The sequence below is a fragment of the Neodothiora populina genome (genome assembly GCF_041146345.1).
Source record: "Neodothiora populina strain CPC 39397 chromosome Unknown canker_contig_12, whole genome shotgun sequence".
NCBI classification, from domain to species: Eukaryota; Fungi; Ascomycota; class Dothideomycetes; order Dothideales; family Dothioraceae; genus Neodothiora; species Neodothiora populina.
Genome location: NW_027191404.1, coordinates 2,387,597 through 2,407,986, shown reverse-complemented (window position 1 = coordinate 2,407,986; position 20,390 = coordinate 2,387,597).

Below are 20,390 nucleotides of genomic sequence, written 5' to 3'. Positions count from 1 at the left end.
CTGATGCTGTCTTGTGGGCACATCGCCAAACATGTTGAATAATAATGATGATGATGATAAAGGTGGTGTTGTTACTGTGACAAAGCAGGACTGGGGTGGTGCTGGACGAGGGCGAAATAGAGTGAAAGAACAATGGCAAGTGCGTAAAGAATGGGGAAGGTGCTCTCTTACTCTTCTTGACGTAACCTGGCCTGCTCTTTCCTGCGCAGGTTCATCGACATCATCCTCCACGTCAAGTTCTCCATGCGCTCTGCATTGGGAAGCTGTGTCTTGGTCTTGCTGTATAGTTTCCAAATCTGCGTGGCAAGCGGATCTTTTCGCTGCATCTCCTCCGGAGAACCCAATACAGCAGCGCCGCCATCGTCCCTCCAGTTGTCGAAGAAGGAATCGCGCAGCAGCGAGCCCTTGCGAGCACTCGAGTCTGGTGATAGATCCAGTTTGCTGTCGATGGTACTTGCTGATGTGAGAGAGTGTATCGCCGACGATGTCTCGGAAGATGGTATTTCGCAATGGAGGGGTCGCGGTGAGGAAGGAGTGACGGCGGCGGACGAGTCCATAGTGCTGTTGCTAGGGTCTCCGACTCGACCCCCACGTCCCGAATGAGACGCAGATACAGATGCAGATACGGACGCAGACGCCATTTCGCGGCTCAAAAGTAGAGGCAATACATGCAATCGCTGACTGAGTCTGGAGAGATCAATACTGTACTTTGTCTGCTTTGGTGAGAGAGGAAAGGAGCGTCACAGGTATGGTGGTAATGTTGGTTGGTGGGAGAGGCACGGGTAAGTTGGTGGTAATGCGATGCGATGCGATGCACCCAGTCGTGTGAAGTGGTCAGCATGTACACGGGCAACTAACCTTAAGGTACCCTTTCGCTCTCGTTCGAGCTGCCACTGTAAAAATGGTCTAGTGAAGCCGACAAATGGTCAGGGCAAGACCCGACCCTAGCGTTACTGCTCGTCGCTAGGTCCCACTCGAGATCTCGTGCGTGGCTGGACTAGTATGCTCGACCGGTGCACCCGCTGCCACCGACAAAGCCAGGACCAAGAAACGAGTGGGGAGGATACTTCGAGCTATCGCCGTCTGCGAGGCCCGCCTCTCCCTTCATTGAGTATTGACTACCGACATTGATGAACCCTGAAAAACGATGCTCATTACTCTGATCCATTCATATGAATGCCCACGCCAGTGGCTATTTGCTATTTTATTAAAACCACCTGTAATAGTGGGGTGGTTCGGCCGATCTCTGCTCGCCTAGTCGCCTGCAGACGCAACTCCACATTCATCTTGTTGAACGGTGGTCGCATGTGTGTCGGTGCAGAACCCTCAACCACCACGCGAACTATCATCATTATTACAGACTGCAATACACTACGACAAGGACTAGGTGCTACTGCACTGCTTGTCACGGTAGCTAACCTTTTTTTTTTAATTGTGCCTGAGCCATGCTATAGCCTCGACTGAGGGCACGGCACTTGTACATCCCGTCTCGCCGAACGAAGTGAAAAAAATTGTTCAGCCGTTTACACACGGTACATACGTCGCTCGACGTCGGAGTTTTTCTCCCTGGAATGTACAATGTACAGAACATACTCGAGCTTGTCTACCTTTCCATCCAACTTTCCATGCACAAGCTAAGGTGCCCAACCAGAGGCGGCTGTGTAGGAGTGGCATTTAGCCTTGACTTATTGCCGCTTGACTACTGATGACGACTTGCTGCATCTCTCACATTGACAGACGTCCGCTCGACCCACCCGCTATGCTCTTTTCGGCTGATTTCGCCGTCGAGAAGCCTTTCGCCAACCCCGTGTTCCCTGGCGTTCCCTAGCTCTTTCACATGCTTGACGCCCTCCTCCACCCCACGCCGCATAAACCCATCCACTCCAAGGATGCTCGTCCGACCAACACCTGATGATCAGGTTTCACATGCTGCTAACACTGCATTTATTGAGCATGGCTCGAGTGCTTCATCCAGATACTTGTGACGGATGAAGCGTCCTCCTGATATAGACTGCTGCCTCATAGTCACAGAAAGTAATATAGAACTGACTCGAGTCAAAGGCCACTACTGCAGTGATCCACATATCCAACCTACCGAGGACCAAGCCCGTAATTTTCCGAAACAAAACCCTGATCTGCGGGCTCCCTCTACTACGCTATAGCCTAACCCTTTTTTAGGCGGAATAGAAAGTCAGGCTTGACGGGTACAAAACTCACTGTACAAACATGAATCATATTCCACGCGACACGTATGATCGTCAAGCCTTTTTACAAGATGGTTGTCATTATTAGAAATGAAGAATATATGCAGAAATTGTCAAATCAATGATTGTGTTAGGTGGACATACTTACCGAAGCAATGTCGCCCAACAGGATGGCTCGTAATCAAGGATCCGGTCGAGACTGGGTTGTATGCGGCCATCCCGTGATAGACCCGAACAAACAAGCAAGCCTTCCGGAACGAGGCGCTGGCTAAGCACCCACATACTTACCCTCCGCATCGTGGTGCAAGGTGAGGCATCGTCTCCTTACAGTTAGCCGATTGGCCGCTACACACCCCGCGGTACAAGGAGCTGCTCGCGACCGCAAGATATGCAAGCCATCCGATGTTCTGCGCTGAAGCACATGATGTACCAGGTCGCAGCTCTCCTACATCATGTTGCAGCTTGGGCAGATAGATTTTTGCAGCGGAATGCTCGTTTTTGGTCATCCTCCGCTATTTCCACTCGCACGACTTGGATATTATTGTAACAGTGCGTATGGATTGGCAAAAGACGATTGCCCCGGTGTCGCATTCGGCGCGGAGAAGTGTCAAAGATGGCTACACGCCACACACGCGACCAGTTGCCCGGCATTCTAGCACGGGGCGTGTCGCGCGCTTCAGTCTTGCGGACCGAGTACGGAGGTACAACGCTCGCTAAACGCCATGTGAGAAATACATTGTAGGTTCATAGACTCGAAAGGACCGTATTCTGGTTGGACAGCGTTGGCTAATTACTCAACGCGACCTATTCCATTTAGCTTCCGTCATGGTACCATCCGAATTAAGAGAAGTGGGTGAGCGACAAGTGCGGATCCCAGACAAGGGCTCGTGGCTTGGTGAGACCCTGTGCGAGCCATCAAACGCCGATAATTTCGCGTGTGGGTCGACTCGTGTCTCCCCAGCCGAGGTTGGTAAATCATAATGCACCCATCTAAACGCAAGACAACATACCTAATTGGATCGCTGCAGCACAAGCCTCGATTGCGAAGCAATGCGAAAGCTGTAACAGCGCACATCCGTGCTGGGCTGCCGGTTCTTCCATATTCCTGAGTCAGGCACCACCGCGGGCCTTACTGCACCGCGCTGGAACAATTAACAAGAATGGCCCCAGAAATCTCAAGCGGACCGTCCAGCGCGTTTTCAAGTCGCATGCTAGCGAGTTATTGCAATCACATCAGGTCCACGGCACGCCTGTCCGCATGACGGAAGGCGGGACAGGGGGTGTTTTCGGGGCGAAGGATCTCGACCTACCACACCAAAGGCAAATAAGAATAAAGCAAAAGCAAATACGATGGTAGGAAACTCTAGCTCCCATCAAATGTCCAGATTGGGGATCGCTGTTACGTCGTCCTTGTGACCTTGGCTTTTCATTGGAAAAATTCGTCGGTTGGCACATGTTGCCAGAAGTGCCGTCCTGAGAAAAAGCAAGGTATGTTGGATCCTTAATTCTGACTCGACTGGATCCTCCGTAGTTATAGCAGTAGACGCTGTGACATGTGCGAAGCCGATCTCAGGATTGTCACTCGTCACCGACCCATGTCATCCTGGACATGACTTGCGGGCACCTTAGATCAAGGTCGCAGTGGGTGCAAGAACACCCCCATCCGAATAGTCGGTGTCGGTCATCTGAATGGGAGGTGTGTTGTGTAGTGTCATAGTAGTAGTGTGGTACATATCCGGGGGACCATAGTTCGGATCTAGCATACAAGGGTCTGGGAATGCGAATCTCGTCTAACACCTTGGGGGATTTGTGAAGCCAGAGTTTCGGTCACATTGATTCCGAATTTAGGTGACAGCTCACGTTGCTGGAAGGGGGAACAAGGCTCCCTTTTGTATCGAAACCCAGGCGCTGCATTCAGTCATGTCCTATCTCGATAAGACCAACCAAGGTCGATGTCGAGATAGCACGCAACATCTTGTTGGAGAATCATCATCGCATACGGCCTTGTGTCCGTGCGATGTATATCGTCCATTCAGGTACTCTGATCGCCTATCTATGAGACCCCGCACAGCTTATCATCGCGTAATAACCCTGATGGTCACTCTCAAGATCAATCTTTTTTTGCTATTGTGGAGGCGGGTAGCAGATATATCCTTGCAAACCATGTGCGAGACGGGGCAGATAGCGCCGACCATGGAAAAATAATGAGCACTTTTTGCGAAGGATGAAAGAAAAATCCCCCCTGGAAGATACGGCTCCATGCACTTGATTCCGAATTGCCCTATCAGATATGTTGATCGCAACGTGCGACCCTCTTGGAACTAATACAAGTATAGATATCGGATTGAGCGAACAGCGAACTGCCTGTTATGTTATGGTAGTACACTATCGACCTAATCTGTGAGCGAGCGCCGGCGCTGTCCTGAATGGTCGTAGCTGTGTCTAGGCTTTTTTATCCTCTGTACAGGTTCTGCTTTAGTGCACATGTCTTGTATTCGGATGCATGCTTCTCATCCTGTATGATCAGTTGTGCATAATGCCATGCCCGCCTGGCCATCCATTCATCCCACTCCTGCGTCTGATTGTAGCGATCACTGAGTAAGTAGAGTGACTCGGACTCACGCGTATCTCCCTCGTGCAACGCGCCCTTTGCCCTCATTAGTGCTGATCTATCTTTACTTGTGGTCCCACTTTTGAGACATACTCGTAGCGCGAAGAATTCTTCTCCTTCCCTTCCCTGTGCTTTCCACAGATACAATGGGTCCCAATGGACACCTCTCTCCTTTCATCCGCCGAGTCTTCGGTCCAAGTCCTCGATTCGTGCTCTATATGTCCTCACGATGTCTCGAATGCGGCGGATCTTGTCGAATTCCGTCTCCAGCTCGTCAATCTGTCTCAGGATCGAATGCATCCTGGCAATTTCCGCATTGGCTGCCTGGACGGACACTTGAGCCTGCTGCTGCTGTCGAGCATGTCGCTGTGAAGCGAGCCGAGTGTCGCGATGCAACTATGTGGGGGATAAATTGTGAGAAAATGTTTTTTCTTTCTATCATTTCTCTTCCTTCATTTCGTTTCTTAGCCATCAGATTGCTGCGTGAACGTTGTCTTGCGTCCATACTTTGTGATGCACTTGTGGTTGGGGATATCAAGCGAGCATACTCACGGCTTCCAGACGCTGCTGAATGGACATCATGACTCTATCAAAATGAGTCGTCATGAGCTGAAGACCTGTAGAGTCCAGCGTACCTCCATTCCGAAGCTGGGCAGTAGCGTTCACATGGTGAGTGGTTGTGGTTGCGCCACTTGTGCGTGGCGCCTGCCCGAGAGCAATACTACGATGCTGGCGGAAAAGAGCCAGCTCCTCTGCGGCTAGACCGAGGCGCGTATCCGCGATTGAAGCAGACGCTGCTGGTCTTTTGGGGGGCATTGCATGCCTTATGAACAATCATAGTGTGTATGTGGAAAATAGTAAAGAAAGAAAAGGCCCGATTCAAAACTGTAGGTTGAGTGTGGAAAGCGAGATTGGAATACTCATCGTCGTCTTCTCTGGATCACGCACTTAGCTTTCCTTGGAGATGGCACCGGCTGATGTGATGTTTCGTATCACATATCATGATGAATCGCGAGCTCAGCGGCACTGGATGTTGTGTATTGCGATCCCTTCCCCATCGGCTTTCTCCGTCGAGATATGCAATATCGACCTCCTTGATTAGGTAGCACAAGTACCTTCGACTGTAGAGGAAGGTAATGCTTCCATGAAACAGTGTGAACGTCCGTTTTTGGCGACACGAGATAGATAGCCCGTTGATTGTGCGCAGGTTCATGTTGGAAGCCGCAATGGGCAGCCGTCCGTTGAATTGCGAGAACTAGGTCGACTCGACCGCGGATAGTCGCACAGGACTTATCTTTGACAATCTTGTCACTGTGCGTGTAAAAGCGCGTCGCGTTACTGTACTGTACCACGTCCCCGAATCCTGGGTCTTCTGTCCCAAGGTTGCCTTCCTTGTGCTTGCCTTTTTCTCTTCTACTCATTCATCTCGCTTCTCGTGGCACGTGGCAGTCGACTAACGAGTAAGTAGACGATGGGATAGACTTTCTTGCTGCTAGCACGACTCGACTCGACGTTTTTCCACTTTGATCGACGATGACGAAGTTCGATGCAGGACGACGAGTTGGAATGGTCTGAATTATTTTGGAGTCATCACCAATGTGTGGTGGGATCGAATTATTTTTCTAGCGCAACATTCGGCCTGGAACTAAAACTCGAGTCATTGGCAGGGCTCCCGTCCGATCACTGAACCGCTTAGCCGATGGACTGACACATGTCTGCTATACCGATTGTCCTGGGAAATTGACATCGAATCTGTCCCGGTATCTTCATGAGCGTCGGGAACCGATGCTTAGCCTGCGGCCGAAGGCCATGTTGGTGGATATGGCGGAAAAATGAGACCAACAACACATGTTACTCGTTGCAGCACGTACGCACGACACTACAGAGTGGATGATATCATCAAGACAAAATGCAGTATGATTGCTATGAGGCTTCCCCTCTCTGGTCTATGTAAACAATAGCGACTGTCCCCTCCGTCACCAGCCTGCCCCCATTGGTAGCATCTACGAGCTTATCGTCGCGCCAAACGCCTTATGTAATCCCATCATTCCGGTACTCATCGCTCGTCGTTAAGGTTGTGCAGAGAGATGTCTTGACTCTCGCCACGGCTAAGTCCCTCTTTATGCGATCCTGCACCAGGACGAGCAGGTCTCTCACCTGCATCGCCATTCACCAATGCAGCCGCTGCGGCCTTCTGATCTGCGTTGCCTCCGTCGGCCGGGACCACATTGCCTTGTGAGTCAACATGCACGCCATTAGCGGCCATCCTGACTTGATCCTCTTCTGCGGTTCCCTGTCTGACAGCTTCCCTTGCACTCTCGAGGACTTTGATCTTTTTGGCGTCTCCTCTCATGCGTTCCAGATGTTGGAAGTATGTGTCATCGACGGGGGTAACGTATTTGCCGCAGAAGACACCAACCTCGAACTTTTGAGTAGCAGGGTCGCGGGGGCTGGTCTGCGCGCATGATTCCTCAAGATCTTGAAGTGTCTGGTAGACGACAGAGTCGGCGCCGATCTGCTTGGCAATGTCTTTCTCGGTACGATCATGGGCGATGAGTTCGGAGGACGAGGCCAGATCGATACCGTAGATGTGAGCGTGAGTGATGGGAGGAGCACAACTAGCGAAGTGAACGGTCTTGGCGCCAGCTTCGCGCGCCATTAAGACGATCTCACGACTAGTGGTTCCACGGACGATACTGTCATCAACAAGGAGCACGTTCTTGCCTTGGAACTCGATGGGAATGGCGTTGAGCTTGGCTCGAACACCCTTTTGACGAGCCTTTTGGTTGGGCATGATGAATGTGCGGAAAATGTATCGGTTCTTGACGAACGCTTGACAGTAGGGGATCTTGAGGTGCTTCGACACAGCGTAGGCAGAAATAAGACTAGTCTCCGGAATGGGGATGACAGCGTCGATCTTCTTGAGCTCTTCAGCGGGGATTTGCTGGCGGATCCTCTCGGCAAGACGGTAACCCATGAGTTGACGACTGCGGTGGACAGAGATACCATCAATGACAGATTCTGGGCGCGCGAAGTAGACATACTCGAAGATGTCCGGGGTGTAGCTCTGTTCGGGGTGGACTTGAGCAAAGACAGGCTCGCATCCCTTCTCGATGATGACAGCTTGGCCAGGCTTGACGTCGATGACATTGCCGTAGCCACACTGGGAGAGGGCGACGGACTCGGAAGCCATCATGTAGTCAGTACCGTGACCGTCTTCGTTAGGCTTGGATCCGAGGACCATGGGGCGGATGCCATAGGCATCACGGAAGCCAATCAGACCGAACCCGGCAAGCATGGCAGTGCAAGCCCAACCGCCGGAGCAGATTTTGTACATCCTCTCGAGAGCAGCAAAGCAGTCGCCAGCGTTGACTCTGGCCTTTTTGGTCTCGTTGAGCTCGTTGGCGAAGATGTTGAGCATCAGCTCACTGTCGCTATCGGTGTTGATGTGACGGTGGGCTTCCTTGTCGAGATACTCCCTGAGAGCGGGAGCATTGATGAGGTTGCCGTTGTGAGTCATGGCAATGCCGTAAGGGCTGTTGACGTAGAAGGGCTGGGCCTCTGCGTTGGCGCTGCTGCCAGCAGTAGGATACCTCAGGTGTCCAAGACCCATGAAGCCAGAGAGGTCAGACACGCGCGAACCGTCGTGGAAGACCTTTGAGGCAAGACCATTGCCCTTGCACTGGAAGATGCGTCCACCCTTGTTGCAGGTAGCGATACCGCAAGCATCTTGACCTCTGTGCTGCAAGTAGTAGAGCGCTTGGTGGATCTCAACAGCAGCGTCCGTCGAGGACGGGTTTCCGTGAATGACTCCGAGAATGCCACACATGATGGATGAATGGCGCTAGATGGAGAGCAAAAGTGCTTTACTGCGCATCTTCAGGTTAGCATGAAGGCGCTGCATCTCAGAAATGGCATCTAGCATTGAAAAACAGATATGTCTGTGTAGTCAGGGAAAGTCTTGTGTTCATGAGTGATCACTAGTCTAACATCTTTGATTTGGCTTTCAAGGTCATCCTTCAGACATGATGGTTTTGGTAGAAATGGCAGAAATGGTATGCGGCAGTGAGGGGCATAGTAAACAGACGCGATACGTACAAGATAGATGGTTATGACACGGCAAGGCTCTCAAGGAGTCAAGGAGGTCTTTCGGACGTCGCCGAAGAAGCAGAATAGACACTACGGAGAGTGTATAATGACGGCGAATGCCTACGACAGATCTCACACGACAACGACATTGTTCTGAAGGGATTGAATGAGCCGAAGAAGAAATTTGAGACTTGGACGCAGTCGCGCCCGGACTTCGGAGGTAACAACTTTTTCTTGGCAATTGGTGAAATTTTTTGGTTTTTCGGTAGTAAGTGTAAATATTCAGTCCGATTGCGCTGCTTTGCCCCCACTATACAATGATCTCCACTCACAGACTACAGAGAATCGCCCGAATATCTGGACGGCCAAAGGGACACAGCACTCCGAATACGCCGCGCACTGACGCATGGTGACATTGGGACGGTCAGCGTTACACTCTCGGATGGTAAGCGGATAAGAGCGCATTGCCATTGCTTCACAGTGCTTGTGGACCACGGACAACCACAGACCATACCTTATCCACTGTGATATTGAACATTCCTCCGTACTGGCATTATTGCCGCACACTATATCCATCGTGAGCGAATTGACCAGCTACAGTAAGGTACCTTAGCTTGAGGTGAGTTTTGACTTCACGCTGTACGCTGCTTCCTCAGGAGTTGCTACCTCGACACACTCGAGGTAGGTGTGATGCGACGATCTGAGCACGTGCCCTGGACAGCGTTGACTTGACTGTATTGTACGTGATACTCTACCTATATCGATGTTATGACATGCTATATCTTCGGTACAGATTCTGTGTATATCCAGCATCAATTCGACCATTCGCTTCTACTCTGGAATCACATGCGACTCAGAAGTGGTCTGGCGACTTCTCGCATTTCTTTAAGGAATTCTGAGCGCTTTGACTTCTATAATGAATGGAGCGGATGATGGTTGGAAACATCATGAAGATACTCATAATATCAACACTTTCTCCCATTTGGCAAGTTCGAAATGGTTAGGTGTCCAGCATGTCTTTCACCCTGCTGTAGATTGAATCAGTACTCTCTTCCAAGATCTTCTTTTCTGTCATACCATCCTTCTCATTCATAGTTGCATACAATCTCACGCCTTCTAGACTCTGTTCTTCTTCTTTCTTTCCACGCAGTATTGAACATTGCTTGACATCGAGGCATAAATATTTAGAAGACTGCTACAATTTCTTCAGATCTCATCTTTCCATTATCGTCCACCATAAACCCTTTAAGATAAAAGCCGCCGCCGCAAGGTCGCTTCGCTTGCATTTCACTTACCAACTTTTAAGGAAATCTTACCTCCTAAGCCTCACTTCTGTAACCTCAAATAGCTAGGTATTAGGCCCTCTCACGGGCCTGGATCTTATCTGAGGGCAAGCTCACTTACACTCAAGATTCGAAATCTGCAGGACTCTGCACACATTCTTTTGATCATCTCCTCCCCAGCACCATCCCTACTTTCTTTCGCTCTCACATGACCCCCCATGCGTAGCCCTTCCGTGCCTACTCGCTCGCCAGGTATCGCCAACATCATGCAGAACAAGACTTTTGATAGTCACGATCGCGGCCGCGCTTCGATTAATGAATGTATGAATCACAGGGTCCGCGTGTGCTCTTACCTCCCTTAAACTGACACTCCATCTAGCTGATAGTTCTGACAGTCTTGGAAGTCTTGTTGACATGCCAATAGAACTCGATGACAGCGACGACGAGCTCTTCATGATGCTTGACCTTACCATTGACGATCACCCTGTCGTAGACAACGAAGTCAAGCACCCAGATATTTCCTCCACTTCCCTTACACTTGACAAAGTCTCCACTACTACTGGATTGACCGTCAAGCCTGGCATGACGGTCGAGCTTCTCCAACCCCACAGGACCGGCCACAAGAGTCTCCATTTCCTACGCGTCGAGTCAATCCTCCGGAGTATCAGGACAGGCAAGGTGACGCTGCGTGGAACTCTCTTTCGTCGCAACAAGAGCTCCCACAAGATTTTGTTGGATCAAATCAACGAGGTCTACATGATCCAAAAATACAACAACGAAGACCCACGGTCTATGTTCCAGCAGTCGCTGGAAGAAGTGTCTCTGGATGACGTTCTTCGCGAGAGAGAGCTTATCCAGTCCAACCAGATCTATCCTGCTCTGAGTTGCACAAGATGGAAGAGATCCAAGCATGGAAAGCGTCGTATGCTTCACGACACAGGCCATCTGGTCTGCCGAGTCAAATACATCAAGAGTGCATGTCGACGTCCGGGCGCGAAATCTCCGAGTGAGACCTTTTATCAGCATAGTTTCCAGCGAATTTCCCAGCAAGAGTCCGACCCCGAGCACGCCATTCCTGAACAGAGTCTTCGTACAGCATTCGCATTTCCACTGCAGGACCAAGCTACAATCGATCTTACCATTGAAGAAGCTCACATACCACACAAGCCGTACACTTTTGCAGAAGGCTTCTGTGGAGCCGGTGGGATTGGCGCCGGTGCGAAACTTGCTGGACTTGATATGAAGTGGGCTTTCGATTACAACCCTATCTGCTGTGAAACATATCGAGTGAATTTTCCCGGAAGTGAGGTCCTCCAGCAGGACGCATACAATTTCATCATGTCATCTAAAGGCACTCGAGTGGACATACTACATCTGTCACCCCCTTGCCAGAGCTACTCGCCGGCTAATACAGTTCCCGGAAGAGACGACGATGCCAACTCGGCGGCTCTCTTTTCGATCCCGTACATTGTCAGGCAAGTGAGACCACGCATCGTCACGGTTGAAGAGACTTCTGGATTGAAGACACATTGGCCGGACTTCTTGCACGTGACTATTCATTTCTTTACTTCTATGAACTATAGCACGCGATGGACCATTCTTGATCTCTCGCAGTATGGCGTGCCTCAGGCTCGCAAGCGACTCATAATCATCGCATCTTGGTAAGTACTTGTTCTCTGATCCGCACGTATATGTCGCTCCAAGGCTGACCTTACACACTATTCAGCCCAGGCGAACCTCTTCCCCCTTTCCCAACCACCACCCACGGCCCAGACAAACTTCGCTGGACCACCATCGCGGACGCCATATCTTCCATTCAGCCAAATATGCCAAACCACGATTTCAATACAGTCAACTGGTTGAACTTTCCCCCTTACGATCCCAACAGACCGCTCAAGGGCCTCATCACCTGCACAGGAGGCCATAGCAACGTGCACCCATCTGGCCTCCGCGACTTCACCAACCGCGAACTCGCCTCGCTGCAGACTTTCCCCGTGACGCATTACTTCGTTGGCCTCAAGAGCCAAGTCCGTAAGCAGGTCGGCAACGCAGTCCCACCCGTGTTTGCGCAGAAGCTGTTCGAGACGATCATCGCCACGCTGAGAGCCACCGACGCCGCCGAGGCTGGACCTGAGGCCGAGGCTGAAGGTGAAGGTGAAGGTGAGGAGACAGAGGCAGCTGTCCCGCCTGGTTACAGTTTCGAGCATGCTATCATCATCGACTGATTCAATGTTATCTGGAGAGGAAGTCGAGCATGTTGGACCGGTTTTATGACAATGGCGGACCGATATCATGACGAGCTAACAGAGTCTTCGGTCATTAGCCTTACTCTTTTCATCAAGTTTCTTTCATCTGCATATGGGAATTGAGTCCATGGTTGGGCATCGCTGATACATATATTGCGGTGGTGGAGATGATGGCCATAACCTCGCGCCACGACGGCGGTGAGGACCATTCACGTTGAGAATGTTTCCAGGTTGCCCATAGCCCTTCAAAAAAATGCCTTGTTACACTATTCTGTATTATTATTCGCTATGATGCATGTAAATTGATCCTTCGACTAGGGCCAATGGTCATCGTCTCTAGAGCGAAAACGTCTCCTACGACAAGACCATATGACTAAATCACACCTGGAGCATATGACATCAACGAGAACGACTATGCACACGCAACAGCCCTTGCTGGTGATAATTTTGCAATCGTGACTTTGTTCTTTTCTTTCTTTCTACGATTATTTTAAAACATAGCGTCAACCTTGTGGAAATGTGGAACTTCCACCCCTTGTCCTGATCCAAAAATGAAACGCCCCAAATTACAACCGAGTATTGTTTGATCATGCAATCATCCACCTAGTGACGAGAATGTTAATTTCGTGTTCTTCGAGACATCAATCTGCGGATAATGGGATGTGGGAGAAAGGCTTACCATGCTCCTCCGATCAGAGTCAGAATGACAATAGCGGTGATGATACCCGCGCCGGCTCTGTCGCTTGTGCCGATGGGGTCTTGGGGCGCGGCGGGGTTGGTATCGCCACCTGTGCCGGCACTGTTTGGAAATGAAAGTTAGCGTGTTATTCGGTCATTCTCGAAAGATTGTGAACTTACCTTGGGTCTCCTTGTGAGGTACCGCCGGTTCCGTTGGTAACGGGACCTTGGACCGTGTCGATCAGGTTGGACTGAATGACCTCGAGCGCAGACATTTGTTGACCGACGCCCCAAGTGTTGTCCCATACGCTACCGTTGGCCCACCACTTGGTGCCGCAAGTCACACCGTCGGTGCCGCCAGAGCATGATGTAGCAGCAGCAGTTGCTGAAGTGACGAGGAAAGGCTTAATCTCGTCGTACAGGAAAGGTGCCATCTTGGTCGAAGCAGCCATCCAGCGCGAGAGGTAGGCTTTGAAACTGAGCTGATCGGTGTTGCAGTTGTTGCTTGGCTCGCAGAACTCGTACATGATTTGGTTGGTCTCACCAGTGAAGAAAATGTTACATGCCGACCAGATTGACTGAGTACGTTGCTTCCAGACGTCGTCTCCGGTCACGTTCCACATGGTGGCGGCTCCGAGCAGATAGACTCCTGCATTGTATGACCACTGATTATGATCGAGCTCGGTGCAGTTCAGGGTATCGTCAGTTCCGTCGTAGAATTGGTAGTCACTGCTCATGAGTCCAACTCTCTCGGTCCAGTCCCAACTCTTGACTGCCCAATCGGTGTAGGTGGTGTTTCCGGTATAGGCAGCGAGTCTTGCAGCAAGGTTAAAGAAGCAGCCGTTGGAAATGGTATTCTTGTAGTTGTAACCATTGTTGAAGGTGAAGATCTGCCACCTCAGGCCACCAGCGCAAGTGCTAGTGTCCCATCTGAGGGCCTGACTATTAAAGACGGCTTGCGCAAGAGCGAGCCACTGTGGCTTTCCAGCTGGGGGGTCCGGGAATTTTGCTTCAGCGGCAGACATGGCAGCAAGACCCCAGAAACTTTGATCATCGTTGCCCAAAGACTTGCTCTGGTTCGGAGGCATATAGTTGACGTCCGGTCCAACCTGGAATAACATTGCCTGTGTCGTGATGTCGTTGTATGTGGTGTCTCCAGTATAGTACCAGTAGTCGATCAAGGAACCAAACATGGCACCGGCTTCCCACCAGTAATATGGGCCTGGCAGGAGACCAGGGATTCCGCCGGATTCATTTCCTTTGTAGTACTTTACCATGCCATAAGCGACAGTTTTTGCAGCAGCTTTGATGGAATCTAGAGGAGAGTCAATAAGTCAATGCGACACAACGAGGCACTGGACTAGTAACGAACCCGTGTTTGTAAGATCAACTTCCAAAGCCGACACATGAGGCAGAGACAGTAATGTCGTGGTTGCCAGACAGGCAAGACCAGATGAGATGCGCATACTTGTTGATGAAATGTCCAATGAAAGATTAAGTCGATATCATACAGTGGCGTTTAGACCGAGTGGTAGTGATTTTCGTGACGCTATGACTTTTACAGCGATAGAAAGTATTGTCAATGTTCGAAGTAACAGTCAACCCTTTACAGAAGGTTTGCTGCAGGTGTTCGTGGCTGTCTGATTAGATACACAGACACCAAATGCTCGTACCACGACACGTTCGATGGCGAGGGCGCAGAGCAAAGTGGGATGACGGTCAAAGACGGAAGATGTGGGCAGTATGGATGGTGTACAGGACCCCACGCGCCGTGGTTAACACAAATCTAAATTTAGCGAAAGTAAGGTACTCGTAGTAAAAGAGAGTGTGTGTGGCGGCAGCAGCAATGGGTTGGGTAAGTCAAAGACAGAAAGGGGACTAAGGCGTTCTATATACGAAGGCAATAATGCTGAGACATTAAGGTTGCTTCCCCTTGGGATCCTTGGGCTGCTTAGGAGAGCCATGGGCACAGGCGCAGGCGAATGAATGTACGAAATGGCTTTGTAGCTCTCACAGACACATAAGCCGTTGGAAGACGACCATTCTCGACGCCAATATATGCAGATCATTACGCTAAACCGCCTGACTCTGTCACTCCACGATGGGTTGTGTGGGGATTCTCTCTCGGACCACTGCGGACGTTCCCCATACGTGCGCTTTGTTCTGTCAAAATTCTCCAGTCGAGGCATATACATCGAGGTACAGCCCTGCAGATTGCGAGTCGTACGCAGTCACAAGGTCATTCACGTATGATATGGTCTCGATTCTCAGTGTTCACGAGTTGCTATTAGGAGATACACTTCATCCGTCCACCCTAATCGAGGTTAAGATAAATGCCAAGGCAAGCGACGGTACTGTAGGCTCGTGCGCGTTGACACCAAGCAGCTAAATACGGGATAGCCAAGTGCTGGCTGGCCAAGGGTGGCTCTGTAACCACCAAAATCTTCCGCCGAGGAGCTGGTTGGCTTGGTATGCTCCTGTTTATTTGCCATGGTGTGTAAGAGAGATTGGGTGATTCGTGGACAGCGAGCAGCAGTATAGACCGTACGTATAAGACCTAAGAACCATAGCAATATAGGGGAGCTTTGCTGTGCCACATAGAGGATCACTGAGATGCGATACTATCTGATGCAGTGATGTATATTGCAGCACCGTACAGCGGCTTCCAGGGACCGCCGTTCATACAGTAGTATCTATCGCCTCACAGTCCGATTGAGGACCTGCCGTAATGCACTATGTGGTACTGACGTGTAAGTTATCATGCTACGCGTGTTTCGCGATCTAATCGTGACCATTCACATATTGGCTACGGAATTGCGGTTTGTGCGGAAGACACGATTGAAGACTCAAGTCGGGGACTACGCAGTCGAGACTGAAAATACTTCACCACCGTGGGAGTCCGTAGGTAAAGAGAACGTTGTGTTCCCCTGGATGAAGCCGGAAAGCATCTCAGACTCCGGGTTTGCCTCATCTTAGGTGTTTGAGATCGACCCGAGTCCGCCATTCAGGCAGCAGGTATATCGCTAGTCCGAGAGTCTGGGAGCAAGCCAGGAACACGAATAATGTCATACGACAAAGGTATTCGGGGTTGTCGTGACAAAGAGGACGAGGGGGAAAAGCACTGGCTTCGGGCTGGGTTTCTGCAACTGTGCAACGTCTGAAAGCCGCAGCCTGCGCCGGTCTAAACCCAAATGGGCGGGAATACAACCTTGAAGCGGCTGAGCCGCGAGAACCCTGTAATCTGTAATCGAATCGCCTCACCTCTCCGTCTCTCTCATCGTCATTCTCGCATACCAGCCTTCTTAAAACATTCAATCAACTCCCTTCGGACTATTGCCTATTCAACCGCGCGCATCTACAATCATTGACAAATCCTACAACGGAGTGATCTGGTTCATCTATACACTGTCTTGCGATCCAAACACACGGCAAAATCCCGCACAACAACATGTCTGAGGCACCCTATGACCCATACATTCCCTCCGGCCAGCAGGGAAGCAGTGGCGCCAGAGATGGAAACCAGCGCACTGCAGCTTTGCAAGCTGTAGGTCATCCTTTCGTTTCGTTTCACTCCAGAGCTGCCGTGATAGAGCATGTCACGCTCCGGGGACGTGCTACTAGGGGCGCGAGATAAGACAGCTACAGCAGCAACCGCAGTAGCAGTATCGACGACAATGGGAAACCAGCAGCAGGCTGGAGCTCCTCAATTACCAAGTCTATCATTCGCTACATGAGTGAAAGGGAACTCTTCTGATTGCCCTGACAATATCATGCTGGGCAAGCTCCGCCCGTCATGTTGCCAATGATTAATGATACTGCTGCCTTGCTAAGTCTACCCGTCACCGAAGCCGACCTGCGTGTCGCATGCTTGTCGATCCCGGAGTCGCATCCTCATCAATATCGGCAGCTCAGGAACACAAAACCGTCAACACAAATTACAGATAGCAGAGTAGGAGCTAATCGGCTTACTCCAGGAAATCGACTCCACCGTCAATGTCATGCGTAACAACATCAACAAGGTCTCAGAACGTGGTGAGCGCCTCGACAGCCTCCAAGACAAGACAGACAATCTCGCGGTGTCCGCACAAGGATTCAGACGCGGCGCGAATAGAGTCAGAAAGCAGATGTGGTGGAAGGACATGAAGATGAGAATGTGCCTGATCATTGGCATCATCGTTCTGCTCATCGTCATCATTGTACCAAGTGGTAGGTCTCTCTGACATCGGAACAACAACATGATCCGCTGACCTGACATCTCACAGTTGTCGCAACGAGGCACTGAGCTCTGCAACCATTTCAGGATTGCCTTCGCTTCTGCACATTATTCACGATACGGTTGTAAGAGACGTTGGGGGGCCTCCAACAATGTAAATGCAGTCTTCAAGCGCCAGCTGCAAGTTGCAGGCCTTTCGGAACCGAGCGTGATGAGGATGGGAATGCTTTTTACATTACGACCGCAGTTTTATCTCTTACTCTTTCCCCATTCAGCACCAACGACGATACCTTTATCACGAGATGGCGCAAAGGGATAGCTTTTGTCAATTTGAAAGTTGGGAGTTTTCACGATTGCCTTTTTGGACGATAGTCAGCGCTTCCATAGCCATAGCTGTAGTAATACGACAAGTTTTTGTCTTCTATGACCTGCTTGTCATGATCCGCCGCCATAGGAGAGCTGCAATACTTTCGTACTCGGTCTGCACGGCGACCTTCCGGGAAAGGCCAGTCGGTGAATCTACCGCGTCAGACTTGTTTCCCCAAGCAATAGCAGCAGCAAAAAGCGTGGTGTCTTCTGGACTTGGGCTGTCGTCACTTCCAAGTCGAGACGCTCGGACGGACAATGAGGTATCCTCTGGAGCTCCGGCACGGCGAGCGTTACATCAGTGTTTCGAATTGACTTCATCTTGTATAATGTCTGCCTCGCCCTCATTGCGACGCCTGCGAGCGAGATGGCCAACCTATCCAAGATTTGGCTCGCTGAGTAGTGGGTATTGAAGCCTGACCAGCACCAGTTTTCACCTCTGAAACCGGGACACTGCCAGAGACGGAAACACAGAGCTTGCCTTGGAGGGTCTCGAGTGTGCCATCAACATCGACCTCTCCGAGCACACTGCTCCCATCCTCGCCGTGGCGCGGCAGCATGCGCACTACATAAAATGCATTGGCATATGTCGGCTTCTTGTAGTTGATCTCCAATTGATTGACATCAGCGCTCTGATGAACGACCTCAGACGACGACGGCAGCGGCGCATTGCCACCAAGCGCAGCCAATCTTGCCGCCAGTGTCATTTTCTCAGCCATAACAGCAGCGATGCAGCCTCCATGCGTAACCCCGGGCCAGCCAGAAGTCGCACCACCGAACCACACGACCGCGACCAGCTCCTTGCCCTTGCCATTCCAGAACACCCTCTCGACACCCAGCCCCCGCGCGCCCGCTAGCGACTGCTTCAAGAACGCCGGAGTCGTCGTCGTCGACGCCGCAGGGAGCTCTCGCCATGATCCGTCTTCGCCGCGCAGGTTCGCTGCCGCTGCTGTGCACTTGCCGCGCAGGACCTTGACTTTGAATTCGTCGTCGATGCGGCGGTCGAGGTCGCGCACGAGGATCGCGTCTTCGTGACTTCCTGGGGCCGGGTGAGGAGGCGGCGCGACGGTGTGAGATATGAGGGCTCCGGTGCTGATTCCGCATGTTAGACCCAGCGAGGACCAGATGATTGCTCTTCGGTTGCGTTTTAGCCACGACGGCGGCGGCGTGGGGGATGTGGAGCTTGTTGTTGTGGATTCTACGCGCCGAGCTGCTACTCTGTATACCCTCCGTAGATTTTTGAGAGATTGCGCGCTCGCCCGCTGTGTTGAGGGCAGCATGTTTGTCGATTCACATGTGGGTGCTTTATCGAGAGTTTTTGGTGGTGGATATGGCAAAACAACCCTGGTGGAGCGGAGGTCACACGCCGAAAAACGCCGAGTGTGGATGCTGCTGGTCCACTACTGAAGTGCCTAATTACCTCTATGATCCACCGATGCATTCCTTCGCAACCTCGTGACACTATTCGGATACTTGGGACCATGCTAGAAAGCATGATATCAGGCTGGGTAAGTCAGCTATCCGTGTGCTGTTGATTCTGTGTGACCCGCTCCTCGCCGCAACGCTGTAGAAATTGAAGAAGTAGATGGTCCATGATTTCAATGACCATCACCCAATTACAATTCCATTGACCAACTGTATCATGAGAGCTTCTCTAGAGTTATTCATGTTTTGATTTCGCCTTAGGCAATGGACAATCCCAGCAGCCTTTACGAGGTGACACTATGCTGATCATAGAGGCATACACGGCCAGGGTCGCCCTACTCGATCTCCCCGGCCGCCCCGCATGACGGAGTAAATGGTAGAAGACGCGCAGTGCTGACCCACAAGATCGATCTGATTCGCCGCGCGCATGTGCATTATACGACCCATCCAGCATCTCTACAACAATCGCAATCTACACTCTACCTAGCTGATCATGCAGCATGTGGACGATCTCTCGAGGGAGCCCACCCTAGAAGAGCTGGAACCGTCACCTATAGAAGAAACACCCAACTCCTCCGGCGAAGGCTACTTCCCAGACATAGGATCCAAAGATGAAAGCAATCCAGTGTCGCCCACCCCGGGCATGTTGAACCGCTCCTCGACCTTCGGGCTGAACGCACACTCACCAGCCTGGTACTTGAATCGCATTCAGAAATACTCGAGCTATGCCTTCACCGTCTTCACGGCGTTCCACGTCGCCAACACGTCCATAATACCTCTCATCACGAGGTCGGTGCCGGCGTCTGAGCGCTTTCTACTGCTCACCAGACCTTACTATCAGTCCCCTATTGCTGAGCCTCTTGTTGTGGTGTTACCTTTGATTGCGCATATCGGCAGCGGACTCGCGCTGCGCATACACAGAAGGCGGCAGAGTCTCAAGCAATATGGCGCCGAGAGCCGCAAGGACAGGCGCTTCGTGCCGTGGCCAGCAGTGTCTGGCACGAGTAAAGTAGGATACCTTCTTGTGCCGCTGGTGGCAGGACACGCCTTTGTCAGCAGAGTGCTGCCGTTGTGGGTCGAGGGAGGCAGCAGCAACATCGGTCTCGGATACGTGGCTCATGGGTCCGCAAAGCATCCCGCCGTGTCGTTTGCTGGCTTCTCGTTGCTGGTCACTGTTGGGGTCTGGCACACGACTTGGGGCTGGGCTAAGTGGTTGAGGCTCACTCCTGCAAGTGTTACGGTCGGTGGATCAGAGGGACAATTGATCAAGAAAAG